The following is a 16032-nucleotide window of genomic DNA, read 5'->3' on the forward strand; positions in this document are numbered from 1 at the left end:
TGTGAAAAATTGTTTTTTTCTGTATTTCATGATTGCAACTTGCTGAAAAGTGTCAACAATGTTCCTTTCATCGAGCTTAAACAGTACAGCAAAATGGTACTTACAGAGTGACTCAAACATGACTGAGACCTTGTTTTTGAAAAACTGTTTATTTCTGTATTACAACTTGCTGAAAAGTGTCAACAGTGTTTCTATCATCCTGATTAAGCAGTACAGCAAAATTGTACTTCCATGATTTTGACCTTGTTTGTGAAAAACGGTTTATTTCTGTATTACATGATTGCAACTTGCTGAAAAGTGTCAACAATGTTCCTTTCATCGAGTTTAAACAGTACAGCAAAAATTGAACTTACAGAGTGCATCAAACATGATTTAGACCTTGTTTGTGAAAAATTGTTTTTTTCTGTATTTCATGATTGCAACTTGCTGAAAAGTGTCAACAATGTTCCTTTCATCGAGCTTAAACAGTACAGCAAAATGGTACTTACAGAGTGACTCAAACATGACTGAGACCTTGTTTTTGAAAAACTGTTTATTTCTGTATTACAACTTGCTGAAAAGTGTCAACAGTGTTTCTATCATCCTGATTAAGCAGTACAGCAAAATTGTACTTACCTGATTTAGACCTTGTTTGTGAGAAACTCTTTATTTCTGTATTTCATGATTGCAACTTGCTGAAAAGTGTCAACAATGTTCCTTTCATCGAGTTTAAACAGTACAGCAAAAATGGTACTTACAGAGTGCATCAAACATTATTTAGACCTTGTTTGTGAAAAACTGTTTATTTCTATATTACAACTTGCTGAAAAGTGTCAACAGTGTTTCTATCATCCTGATTAAGCAGTACAGCAAAATTGTACATACATGATTTAGACCTTGTTTGTGAAAATCGGGTTTATTTCTGTATTACATGATTGCAACTTGCTGAAAAGTGTCAACAATGTTCCTTTCATCGAGTTTAAACAGTACAGCAAAAATTGAACTTACAGAGTGCATCAAACATGATTTAGACCTTGTTTGTGAGAAACTCTTTATTTCTGTATTTCATGATTGCAACTTGCTGAAAAGTGTCAACAATGTTCCTTTCATCGAGCTTAAACAGTACAGCAAAATGGTACTTACAGAGTGACTCAAACATGACTGAGACCTTGTTTTTGAAAAACTGTTTATTTCTGTATTACAACTTGCTGAAAAGTGTCAACAGTGTTTCTATCATCCTGATTAAGCAGTACAGCAAAATTGTACTTCCATGATTTTGACCTTGTTTGTGAAAAACTGTTTATTTCTGTATTACATGATTGCAACTTGCTGAAAAGTGTCAACAATGTTCCTTTCATCGAGTTTAAACAGTACAGCAAAAATGGTACTTACAGAGTGCATCAAACATTATTTAGACCTTGTTTGTGAAAAACTGTTTATTTCTATATTACAACTTGCTGAAAAGTGTCAACAGTGTTTCTATCATCCTGATTAAGCAGTACAGCAAAATTGTACATACATGATTTAGACCTTGTTTGTGAAAATCGGTTTATTTCTGTATTACATGATTGCAACTTGCTGAAAAGTGTCAACAATGTTCCTTTCATCGAGCTTAAACAGTACAGCAAAATGGTACTTACAGAGTGACTCAAACATGACTTAGACCTTGTTTTTGAAAAACTGTTCATTTCTGTATTACATGATTGCAACTTGCTGAAAAGTGTCAACAATGTTCCTTTCATCGAGCTTAAACAGTACAGCAAAATGGTACTTACAGAGTGACTCAAACATGACTTAGACCTTGTTTTTGAAAAACTGTTCATTTCTGTATTACATGATTGCAACTTGCTGAAAAGTGTCAACAGTGTTCCTTTCATCGAGTTTAAACAGTACAGCAAAAATTGAACTTACAGAGTGCATCAAACATGATTTAGACCTTGTTTGTGAGAAACTCTTTATTTCTGTATTTCATGATTGCAACTTGCTGAAAAGTGTCAACAATGTTCCTTTCATCGAGCTTAAACAGTACAGCAAAATGGTACTTACAGAGTGACTCAAACATGACTGAGACCTTGTTTTTGAAAAACTGTTTATTTCTGTATTACAACTTGCTGAAAAGTGTCAACAGTGTTTCTATCATCCTGATTAAGCAGTACAGCAAAATTGTACTTCCATGATTTTGACCTTGTTTGTGAAAAACTGTTTATTTCTGTATTACATGATTGCAACTTGCTGAAAAGTGTCAACAATGTTCCTTTCATCGAGTTTAAACAGTACAGCAAAAATGGTACTTACAGAGTGCGTCAAACATGATTTAGACCTTGTTTGTGAAAAATTGTTTTTTTCTGTATTTCATGATTGCAACTTGCTGAAAAGTGTCAACAATGTTCCTTTCATCGAGCTTAAACAGTACAGCAAAATGGTACTTACAGAGTGACTCAAACATGACTGAGACCTTGTTTTTGAAAAACTGTTTATTTCTGTATTACAACTTGCTGAAAAGTGTCAACAGTGTTTCTATCATCCTGATTAAGCAGTACAGCAAAATTGTACTTCCATGATTTTGACCTTGTTTGTGAAAAACTGTTTATTTCTGTATTACATGATTGCAACTTGCTGAAAAGTGTCAACAATGTTCCTTTCATCGAGTTTAAACAGTACAGCAAAAATGGTACTTACAGAGTGCGTCAAACATGATTTAGACCTTGTTTGTGAAAAATTGTTTTTTTCTGTATTTCATGATTGCAACTTGCTGAAAAGTGTCAACAATGTTCCTTTCATCGAGCTTAAACAGTACAGCAAAATGGTACTTACAGAGTGACTCAAACATGACTGAGACCTTGTTTTTGAAAAACTGTTTATTTCTGTATTACAACTTGCTGAAAAGTGTCAACAGTGTTTCTATCATCCTGATTAAGCAGTACAGCAAAATTGTACTTCCATGATTTTGACCTTGTTTGTGAAAAACTGTTTATTTCTGTATTACATGATTGCAACTTGCTGAAAAGTGTCAACAATGTTCCTTTCATCGAGTTTAAACAGTACAGCAAAAATGGTACTTACAGAGTGCGTCAAACATGATTTAGACCTTGTTTGTGAAAAATTGTTTTTTTCTGTATTTCATGATTGCAACTTGCTGAAAAGTGTCAACAATGTTCCTTTCATCGAGCTTAAACAGTACAGCAAAATGGTACTTACAGAGTGACTCAAACATGACTGAGACCTTGTTTTTGAAAAACTGTTTATTTCTGTATTACAACTTGCTGAAAAGTGTCAACAGTGTTTCTATCATCCTGATTAAGCAGTACAGCAAAATTGTACTTACATGATTTTGACCTTGTTTTTGAAAAACGGTTTATTTCTGTATTACATGATTGCAACTTGCTGAAAAGTGTCAACAATGTTCCTTTCATCGAGTTTAAACAGTACAGCAAAAATTGAACTTACAGAGTGCATCAAACATGATTTAGACCTTGTTTGTGAAAAATTGTTTTTTTCTGTATTTCATGATTGCAACTTGCTGAAAAGTGTCAACAATGTTCCTTTCATCGAGCTTAAACAGTACAGCAAAATGGTACTTACAGAGTGACTCAAACATGACTGAGACCTTGTTTTTGAAAAACTGTTTATTTCTGTATTACAACTTGCTGAAAAGTGTCAACAGTGTTTCTATCATCCTGATTAAGCAGTACAGCAAAATTGTACTTCCATGATTTTGACCTTGTTTGTGAAAAACTGTTTATTTCTGTATTACATGATTGCAACTTGCTGAAAAGTGTCAACAATGTTTCTTTCATTGAGCTTAAACAGTACAGCAAAATGGTACTTACAGAGTGACTCAAACATGACTTAGACCTTGTTTTTGAAAAACTGTTCATTTCTGTATTACATGATTGCAACTTGCTGAAAAGTGTCAACAGTGTTCCTTTCATCGAGTTTAAACAGTACAGCAAAAATTGAACTTACAGAGTGCATCAAACATGATTTAGACCTTGTTTGTGAGAAACTCTTTATTTCTGTATTTCATGATTGCAACTTGCTGAAAAGTGTCAACAATGTTCCTTTCATCGAGCTTAAACAGTACAGCAAAATGGTACTTACAGAGTGACTCAAACATGACTGAGACCTTGTTTTTGAAAAACTGTTTATTTCTGTATTACATGATTGCAACTTGCTGAAAAGTGTCAACAATGTTCCTTTCATCAAGCTTAAACAGTACAGCAAAATGGTACTTACAGAGTGACTCAAACATGACTGAGACCTTGTTTTTGAAAAACTGTTTATTTCTGTATTACATGATTGCAACTTGCTGAAAAGTGTCAACAATGTTCCTTTCATCGAGTTTAAACAGTACAGCAAAAATGGTACTTACAGAGTGTGTCAAACATGATTTAGACCTTGTTTGTGAAAAATTGTTTTTTTCTGTATTTCATGATTGCAACTTGCTGAAAAGTGTCAACAATGTTCCTTTCATCGAGCTTAAACAGTACAGCAAAATGGTACTTACAGAGTGACTCAAACATGACTGAGACCTTGTTTTTGAAAAACTGTTTATTTCTGTATTACAACTTGCTGAAAAGTGTCAACAGTGTTTCTATCATCCTGATTAAGCAGTACAGCAAAATTGTACTTACATGATTTTGACCTTGTTTTTGAAAAACGGTTTATTTCTGTATTACATGATTGCAACTTGCTGAAAAGTGTCAACAATGTTCCTTTCATCGAGTTTAAACAGTACAGCAAAAATTGAACTTACAGAGTGCATCAAACATGATTTAGACCTTGTTTGTGAAAAATTGTTTTTTTCTGTATTTCATGATTGCAACTTGCTGAAAAGTGTCAACAATGTTCCTTTCATCGAGCTTAAACAGTACAGCAAAATGGTACTTACAGAGTGACTCAAACATGACTGAGACCTTGTTTTTGAAAAACTGTTTATTTCTGTATTACAACTTGCTGAAAAGTGTCAACAGTGTTTCTATCATCCTGATTAAGCAGTACAGCAAAATTGTACTTCCATGATTTTGACCTTGTTTGTGAAAAACTGTTTATTTCTGTATTACATGATTGCAACTTGCTGAAAAGTGTCAACAATGTTTCTTTCATTGAGCTTAAACAGTACAGCAAAATGGTACTTACAGAGTGACTCAAACATGACTTAGACCTTGTTTTTGAAAAACTGTTCATTTCTGTATTACATGATTGCAACTTGCTGAAAAGTGTCAACAGTGTTCCTTTCATCGAGTTTAAACAGTACAGCAAAAATTGAACTTACAGAGTGCATCAAACATGATTTAGACCTTGTTTGTGAGAAACTCTTTATTTCTGTATTTCATGATTGCAACTTGCTGAAAAGTGTCAACAATGTTCCTTTCATCGAGCTTAAACAGTACAGCAAAATGGTACTTACAGAGTGACTCAAACATGACTGAGACCTTGTTTTTGAAAAACTGTTTATTTCTGTATTACATGATTGCAACTTGCTGAAAAGTGTCAACAATGTTCCTTTCATCGAGCTTAAACAGTACAGCAAAATGGTACTTACAGAGTGACTCAAACATGACTGAGACCTTGTTTTTGAAAAACTGTTTATTTCTGTATTACATGATTGCAACTTGCTGAAAAGTGTCAACAGTGTTCCTTTCATCGAGTTTAAACAGTACAGCAAAAATTGAACTTACAGAGTGCATCAAACATGATTTAGACCTTGTTTGTGAGAAACTCTTTATTTCTGTATTTCATGATTGCAACTTGCTGAAAAGTGTCAACAATGTTCCTTTCATCGAGCTTAAACAGTACAGCAAAATGGTACTTACAGAGTGACTCAAACATGACTGAGACCTTGTTTTTGAAAAACTGTTTATTTCTGTATTACAACTTGCTGAAAAGTGTCAACAGTGTTTCTATCATCCTGATTAAGCAGTACAGCAAAATTGTACTTCCATGATTTTGACCTTGTTTGTGAAAAACTGTTTATTTCTGTATTACATGATTGCAACTTGCTGAAAAGTGTCAACAATGTTCCTTTCATCGAGTTTAAACAGTACAGCAAAAATGGTACTTACAGAGTGCGTCAAACATGATTTAGACCTTGTTTGTGAAAAATTGTTTTTTTCTGTATTTCATGATTGCAACTTGCTGAAAAGTGTCAACAATGTTCCTTTCATCGAGCTTAAACAGTACAGCAAAATGGTACTTACAGAGTGACTCAAACATGACTGAGACCTTGTTTTTGAAAAACTGTTTATTTCTGTATTACAACTTGCTGAAAAGTGTCAACAGTGTTTCTATCATCCTGATTAAGCAGTACAGCAAAATTGTACTTCCATGATTTTGACCTTGTTTGTGAAAAACTGTTTATTTCTGTATTACATGATTGCAACTTGCTGAAAAGTGTCAACAATGTTCCTTTCATCGAGTTTAAACAGTACAGCAAAAATGGTACTTACAGAGTGCGTCAAACATGATTTAGACCTTGTTTGTGAAAAATTGTTTTTTTCTGTATTTCATGATTGCAACTTGCTGAAAAGTGTCAACAATGTTCCTTTCATCGAGCTTAAACAGTACAGCAAAATGGTACTTACAGAGTGACTCAAACATGACTGAGACCTTGTTTTTGAAAAACTGTTTATTTCTGTATTACAACTTGCTGAAAAGTGTCAACAGTGTTTCTATCATCCTGATTAAGCAGTACAGCAAAATTGTACTTCCATGATTTTGACCTTGTTTGTGAAAAACTGTTTATTTCTGTATTACATGATTGCAACTTGCTGAAAAGTGTCAACAATGTTCCTTTCATCGAGTTTAAACAGTACAGCAAAAATGGTACTTACAGAGTGCGTCAAACATGATTTAGACCTTGTTTGTGAAAAATTGTTTTTTTCTGTATTTCATGATTGCAACTTGCTGAAAAGTGTCAACAATGTTCCTTTCATCAAGCTTAAACAGTACAGCAAAATGGTACTTACAGAGTGACTCAAACATGACTGAGACCTTGTTTTTGAAAAACTGTTTATTTCTGTATTACAACTTGCTGAAAAGTGTCAACAGTGTTTCTATCATCCTGATTAAGCAGTACAGCAAAATTGTACTTACCTGATTTAGACCTTGTTTGTGAGAAACTCTTTATTTCTGTATTTCATGATTGCAACTTGCTGAAAAGTGTCAACAATGTTCCTTTCATCGAGTTTAAACAGTACAGCAAAAATGGTACTTACAGAGTGCATCAAACATTATTTAGACCTTGTTTGTGAAAAACTGTTTATTTCTATATTACAACTTGCTGAAAAGTGTCAACAGTGTTTCTATCATCCTGATTAAGCAGTACAGCAAAATTGTACATACATGATTTAGACCTTGTTTGTGAAAATCGGTTTATTTCTGTATTACATGATTGCAACTTGCTGAAAAGTGTCAACAATGTTCCTTTCATCGAGCTTAAACAGTACAGCAAAATGGTACTTACAGAGTGACTCAAACATGACTGAGACCTTGTTTTTGAAAAACTGTTTATTTCTGTATTACAACTTGCTGAAAAGTGTCAACAGTGTTTCTATCATCCTCATTAAGCAGTACAGCAAAATTGTACTTCCATGATTTTGACCTTGTTTGTGAAAAACTGTTTATTTCTGTATTACATGATTGCAACTTGCTGAAAAGTGTCAACAATGTTCCTTTCATCGAGTTTAAACAGTACAGCAAAAATGGTACTTACAGAGTGCGTCAAACATGATTTAGACCTTGTTTGTGAAAAATTGTTTTTTTCTGTATTTCATGATTGCAACTTGCTGAAAAGTGTCAACAATGTTCCTTTCATCGAGCTTAAACAGTACAGCAAAATGGTACTTACAGAGTGACTCAAACATGACTGAGACCTTGTTTTTGAAAAACTGTTTATTTCTGTATTACAACTTGCTGAAAAGTGTCAACAGTGTTTCTATCATCCTGATTAAGCAGTACAGCAAAATTGTACTTCCATGATTTTGACCTTGTTTGTGAAAAACTGTTTATTTCTGTATTACATGATTGCAACTTGCTGAAAAGTGTCAACAATGTTTCTTTCATTGAGCTTAAACAGTACAGCAAAATGGTACTTACAGAGTGACTCAAACATGACTTAGACCTTGTTTTTGAAAAACTGTTCATTTCTGTATTACATGATTGCAACTTGCTGAAAAGTGTCAACAGTGTTCCTTTCATCGAGTTTAAACAGTACAGCAAAAATTGAACTTACAGAGTGCATCAAACATGATTTAGACCTTGTTTGTGAGAAACTCTTTATTTCTGTATTTCATGATTGCAACTTGCTGAAAAGTGTCAACAATGTTCCTTTCATCGAGCTTAAACAGTACAGCAAAATGGTACTTACAGAGTGACTCAAACATGACTGAGACCTTGTTTTTGAAAAACTGTTTATTTCTGTATTACAACTTGCTGAAAAGTGTCAACAGTGTTTCTATCATCCTGATTAAGCAGTACAGCAAAATTGTACTTACCTGATTTAGACCTTGTTTGTGAGAAACTCTTTATTTCTGTATTTCATGATTGCAACTTGCTGAAAAGTGTCAACAATGTTCCTTTCATCGAGTTTAAACAGTACAGCAAAAATGGTACTTACAGAGTGCATCAAACATTATTTAGACCTTGTTTGTGAAAAACTGTTTATTTCTATATTACAACTTGCTGAAAAGTGTCAACAGTGTTTCTATCATCCTGATTAAGCAGTACAGCAAAATTGTACATACATGATTTAGACCTTGTTTGTGAAAATCGGTTTATTTCTGTATTACATGATTGCAACTTGCTGAAAAGTGTCAACAATGTTCCTTTCATCGAGTTTAAACAGTACAGCAAAAATTGAACTTACAGAGTGCATCAAACATGATTTAGACCTTGTTTGTGAGAAACTCTTTATTTCTGTATTTCATGATTGCAACTTGCTGAAAAGTGTCAACAATGTTCCTTTCATCGAGCTTAAACAGTACAGCAAAATGGTACTTACAGAGTGACTCAAACATGACTTAGACCTTGTTTTTGAAAAACTGTTCATTTCTGTATTACATGATTGCAACTTGCTGAAAAGTGTCAACAATGTTCCTTTCATCGAGCTTAAACAGTACAGCAAAATGGTACTTACAGAGTGACTCAAACATGACTTAGACCTTGTTTTTGAAAAACTGTTCATTTCTGTATTACATGATTGCAACTTGCTGAAAAGTGTCAACAGTGTTCCTTTCATCGAGTTTAAACAGTACAGCAAAAATTGAACTTACAGAGTGCATCAAACATGATTTAGACCTTGTTTGTGAGAAACTCTTTATTTCTGTATTTCATGATTGCAACTTGCTGAAAAGTGTCAACAATGTTCCTTTCATCGAGCTTAAACAGTACAGCAAAATGGTACTTACAGAGTGACTCAAACATGACTGAGACCTTGTTTTTGAAAAACTGTTTATTTCTGTATTACAACTTGCTGAAAAGTGTCAACAGTGTTTCTATCATCCTGATTAAGCAGTACAGCAAAATTGTACATACATGATTTAGACCTTGTTTGTGAAAATCGGTTTATTTCTGTATTACATGATTGCAACTTGCTGAAAAGTGTCAACAATGTTCCTTTCATCGAGTTTAAACAGTACAGCAAAAATTGAACTTACAGAGTGCATCAAACATGATTTAGACCTTGTTTGTGAGAAACTCTTTATTTCTGTATTTCATGATTGCAACTTGCTGAAAAGTGTCAACAATGTTCCTTTCATCGAGCTTAAACAGTACAGCAAAATGGTACTTACAGAGTGACTCAAACATGACTTAGACCTTGTTTTTGAAAAACTGTTCATTTCTGTATTACATGATTGCAACTTGCTGAAAAGTGTCAACAATGTTCCTTTCATCGAGCTTAAACAGTACAGCAAAATGGTACTTACAGAGTGACTCAAACATGACTTAGACCTTGTTTTTGAAAAACTGTTCATTTCTGTATTACATGATTGCAACTTGCTGAAAAGTGTCAACAGTGTTCCTTTCATCGAGTTTAAACAGTACAGCAAAATTTGAACTTACAGAGTGCATCAAACATGATTTAGACCTTGTTTGTGAGAAACTCTTTATTTCTGTATTTCATGATTGCAACTTGCTGAAAAGTGTCAACAATGTTCCTTTCATCGAGCTTAAACAGTACAGCAAAATGGTACTTACAGAGTGACTCAAACATGACTGAGACCTTGTTTTTGAAAAACTGTTTATTTCTGTATTACAACTTGCTGAAAAGTGTCAACAGTGTTTCTATCATCCTGATTAAGCAGTACAGCAAAATTGTACTTCCATGATTTTGACCTTGTTTGTGAAAAACTGTTTATTTCTGTATTACATGATTGCAACTTGCTGAAAAGTGTCAACAATGTTCCTTTCATCGAGTTTAAACAGTACAGCAAAAATGGTACTTACAGAGTGCGTCAAACATGATTTAGACCTTGTTTGTGAAAAATTGTTTTTTTCTGTATTTCATGATTGCAACTTGCTGAAAAGTGTCAACAATGTTCCTTTCATCGAGCTTAAACAGTACAGCAAAATGGTACTTACAGAGTGACTCAAACATGACTGAGACCTTGTTTTTGAAAAACTGTTTATTTCTGTATTACAACTTGCTGAAAAGTGTCAACAGTGTTTCTATCATCCTGATTAAGCAGTACAGCAAAATTGTACTTCCATGTTTTTGACCTTGTTTGTGAAAAACTGTTCATTTCTGTATTACATGATTGCAACTTGCTGAAAAGTGTCAACAGTGTTCCTTTCATCGAGTTTAAACAGTACAGCAAAAATTGAACTTACAGAGTGCATCAAACATGATTTAGACCTTGTTTGTGAGAAACTCTTTATTTCTGTATTTCATGATTGCAACTTGCTGAAAAGTGTCAACAATGTTCCTTTCATCGAGCTTAAACAGTACAGCAAAATGGTACTTACAGAGTGACTCAAACATGACTGAGACCTTGTTTTTGAAAAACTGTTTATTTCTGTATTACATGATTGCAACTTGCTGAAAAGTGTCAACAATGTTCCTTTCATCGAGCTTAAACAGTACAGCAAAATGGTACTTACAGAGTGACTCAAACATGACTGAGACCTTGTTTTTGAAAAACTGTTTATTTCTGTATTACATGATTGCAACTTGCTGAAAAGTGTCAACAGTGTTCCTTTCATCGAGTTTAAACAGTACAGCAAAAATTGAACTTACAGAGTGCATCAAACATGATTTAGACCTTGTTTGTGAGAAACTCTTTATTTCTGTATTTCATGATTGCAACTTGCTGAAAAGTGTCAACAATGTTCCTTTCATCGAGCTTAAACAGTACAGCAAAATGGTACTTACAGAGTGACTCAAACATGACTGAGACCTTGTTTTTGAAAAACTGTTTATTTCTGTATTACAACTTGCTGAAAAGTGTCAACAGTGTTTCTATCATCCTGATTAAGCAGTACAGCAAAATTGTACTTCCATGATTTAGACCTTGTTTGTGAAAAATTGTTTTTTTCTGTATTTCATGATTGCAACTTGCTGAAAAGTGTCAACAATGTTCCTTTCATCGAGCTTAAACAGTACAGCAAAATGGTACTTACAGAGTGACTCAAACATGACTGAGACCTTGTTTTTGAAAAACTGTTTATTTCTGTATTACAACTTGCTGAAAAGTGTCAACAGTGTTTCTATCATCCTGATTAAGCAGTACAGCAAAATTGTAGTTCCATGATTTTGACCTTGTTTGTGAAAAACTCTTTATTTCTGTATTTCATGATTGCAACTTGCTGAAAAGTGTCAACAATGTTCCTTTCATCGAGTTTAAACAGTACAGCAAAAATGGTACTTACAGAGTGCATCAAACATTATTTAGACCTTGTTTGTGAAAAACTGTTTATTTCTATATTACAACTTGCTGAAAAGTGTCAACAGTGTTTCTATCATCCTGATTAAGCAGTACAGCAAAATTGTACATACATGATTTAGACCTTGTTTGTGAAATCGGTTTATTTCTGTATTACATGATTGCAACTTGCTGAAAAGTGTCAACAATGTTCCTTTCATCGAGTTTAAACAGTACAGCAAAAATTGAACTTACAGAGTGCATCAAACATGATTTAGACCTTGTTTGTGAGAAACTCTTTATTTCTGTATTTCATGATTGCAACTTGCTGAAAAGTGTCAACAATGTTCCTTTCATCGAGCTTAAACAGTACAGCAAAATGGTACTTACAGAGTGACTCAAACATGACTGAGACCTTGTTTTTGAAAAACTGTTTATTTCTGTATTACATGATTGCAACTTGCTGAAAAGTGTCAACAATGTTCCTTTCATCGAGCTTAAACAGTACAGCAAAATGGTACTTACAGAGTGACTCAAACATGACTTAGACCTTGTTTTTGAAAAACTGTTCATTTCTGTATTACATGATTGCAACTTGCTGAAAAGTGTCAACAGTGTTCCTTTCATCGAGTTTAAACAGTACAGCAAAAATTGAACTTACAGAGTGCATCAAACATGATTTAGACCTTGTTTGTGAGAAACTCTTTATTTCTGTATTTCATGATTGCAACTTGCTGAAAAGTGTCAACAATGTTCCTTTCATAGAGCTTAAACAGTACAGCAAAATGGTACTTACAGAGTGACTCAAACATGACTGAGACCTTGTTTTTGAAAAACTGTTTATTTCTGTATTACAACTTGCTGAAAAGTGTCAACAGTGTTTCTATCATCCTGATTAAGCAGTACAGCAAAATTGTACTTCCATGATTTTGACCTTGTTTGTGAAAAACTGTTTATTTCTGTATTACATGATTGCAACTTGCTGAAAAGTGTCAACAATGTTCCTTTCATCGAGTTTAAACAGTACAGCAAAAATGGTACTTACAGAGTGCGTCAAACATGATTTAGACCTTGTTTGTGAAAAATTGTTTTTTTCTGTATTTCATGATTGCAACTTGCTGAAAAGTGTCAACAATGTTCCTTTCATCGAGCTTAAACAGTACAGCAAAATGGTACTTACAGAGTGACTCAAACATGACTGAGACCTTGTTTTTGAAAAACTGTTTATTTCTGTATTACATGATTGCAACTTGCTGAAAAGTGTCAACAATGTTCCTTTCATCGAGCTTAAACAGTACAGCAAAATGGTACTTACAGAGTGACTCAAACATGACTGAGACCTTGTTTTTGAAAAACTGTTTATTTCTGTATTACAACTTGCTGAAAAGTGTCAACAGTGTTTCTATCATCCTGATTAAGCAGTACAGCAAAATTGTACTTCCATGATTTTGACCTTGTTTGTGAAAAACTGTTTATTTCTGTATTACATGATTGCAACTTGCTGAAAAGTGTCAACAATGTTCCTTTCATCGAGTTTAAACAGTACAGCAAAAATGGTACTTACAGAGTGCGTCAAACATGATTTAGACCTTGTTTGTGAAAAATTGTTTTTTTCTGTATTTCATGATTGCAACTTGCTGAAAAGTGTCAACAATGTTCCTTTCATCGAGCTTAAACAGTACAGCAAAATGGTACTTACATAGTGACTCAAACATGACTGAGACCTTGTTTTTGAAAAACTGTTTATTTCTGTATTACATGATTGCAACTTGCTGAAAAGTGTCAACAGTGTTCCTTTCATCGAGTTTAAACAGTACAGCAAAAATTGAACTTACAGAGTGCATCAAACATGATTTAGACCTTGTTTGTGAGAAACTCTTTATTTCTGTATTTCATGATTGCAACTTGCTGAAAAGTGTCAACAATGTTCCTTTCATCGAGCTTAAACAGTACAGCAAAATGGTACTTACAGAGTGACTCAAACATGACTGAGACCTTGTTTTTGAAAAACTGTTTATTTCTGTATTACAACTTGCTGAAAAGTGTCAACAGTGTTTCTATCATCCTGATTAAGCAGTACAGCAAAATTGTACTTCCATGATTTTGACCTTGTTTGTGAAAAACTGTTTATTTCTGTATTACATGATTGCAACTTGCTGAAAAGTGTCAACAATGTTCCTTTCATCGAGTTTAACCTCTATGGGACCGGCGGGACGAATTCGTCCCACCTACGTAACAGCCACTGCCAGCCTGTGGCGCGATTTTCAAAATCTTCAAAATCCTATTACTTCAATTTCTCAAACATATGACTATTTTACAGCCATTTAAAGATAAGACTCTCGTTAATCTAACCACACTGTCCGATTTCAAAAAGGCTTTACAACGAAAGCAAAACATTAGATTATGTCAGCAGAGTACCAAGCCAGAAATAATCAGACACCCATTTTTCAAGCCAGCATATAATGTCACCAAAACCCAGAAGACAGCTAAATGCAGCACTCACCTTTGATGATCTTCATCAGATGACAACCCTAGGACATTATGTTATACAATACATGCATGTTTTGTTCAATCAAGTTCATATTTATATCAAAAACCAGCTTTTTACATTAGCATGTGACGTTCAGAACTAGCATACCCCCCGCAAACTTACGGGGAATTCGCTAACATTTTACTAAATTACTCACGATAAACGTTCACAAAAAGCATAACAATTATTTTAAGAATTATAGATACAGACCTCCTCTATGCACTCGATATGTCCGATTTTAAAATAGCTTTTTGGTGAAAGCACATTTTGCAATATTCTAAGTACATAGCCCAGGCATCACGGGCTCGCTATTTAGACACCCGGCAAGTTTAGCACTCACCATAATCATATTTACTATTATAAAAATGTCATTACCTTTTGTTGTCTTTGTCAGAATGCACACCCAGGACGTCTACTTCAATAACAAATGTTGGTTTGGTCCAAAATAATCCATCGTTATATCCGAATAGCGGCGTTTTGTTCGTGCGTTCCAGACACTATCCGAAATAGTAAAGAAGTGTCGCGCGCTTGGCGCAATTCCTGACAATAAAATTCAAAGTATTCCATTGCCGTACGTCGAAGCATGTCAACCGCTGTTTAAAATCAATTTTTACGTCATTTTTCTCGTAGAAAAGCGATAATATTCCGACAGGGAATCTCCTTTTCGGCAAACAGAGGAAAAAATCCCAAAGGCGGGGGCGGTCGGGGTCACGCGCATAAGCTAGTGTCTCTTGATGGGCCACTTGAGAAAGGCGATAATGTGTTTCAGCCTGGGGCTGGAATGACGACATTCTCTTTTTTCCCGGGCTATGAGAGCCTATGGAAGACGTGGGAAGTGTCACGTTAGAGCAGAGATCCTTAGTAAATGATAGAGATGGCAAAGAAGTTCCAGAAATGGTCAGACAGGCCACTTCCTGTAAAGGAATCTCTCAGGTTTTGACCTGCCATTTGAGTTCTGTTATACTCACAGACACCATTCAAACAGTTTTAGAAAATTTAGGGTGTTTTCTATCCATATGTAATAAGTATATGCATATTCTAGTTACTGAGTAGGAGTGGTAACCAGATTAAATCGGGTATGTTTTTTATCCAGCCGTGTCAATGCTGCCCCCTAGCCCTAACAGGTTAAACAGTACAGCAAAAATGGTACTTACAGAGTGCGTCAAACATGATTTAGACCTTGTTTGTGAAAAATTGTTTTTTTCTGTATTTCATGATTGCAACTTGCTGAAAAGTGTCAACAATGTTCCTTTCATCGAGCTTAAACAGTACAGCAAAATGGTACTTACAGAGTGACTCAAACATGACTGAGACCTTGTTTTTGAAAAACTGTTTATTTCTGTATTACATGATTGCAACTTGCTGAAAAGTGTCAACAATGTTCCTTTCATCGAGCTTAAACAGTACAGCAAAATGGTACTTACAGAGTGACTCAAACATAACTGAGACCTTGTTTTTGAAAAACTGTTTATTTCTGTATTACAACTTGCTGAAAAGTGTCAACAGTGTTTCTATCATCCTGATTAAGCAGTACAGCAAAATTGTACTTCCATGATTTTGACCTTGTTTGTGAAAAACTGTTTATTTCTGTATTACATGATTGCAACTTGCTGAAAAGTGTCAACAATGTTCCTTTCATCGAGTTTAAACAGTACAGCAAAA

The sequence above is a fragment of the Salmo salar genome, chromosome 07 (assembly GCF_965601325.2).
Source record: "Salmo salar chromosome 07, fSalSal1, whole genome shotgun sequence".
Lineage (NCBI taxonomy): Eukaryota > Metazoa > Chordata > Actinopteri > Salmoniformes > Salmonidae > Salmo > Salmo salar.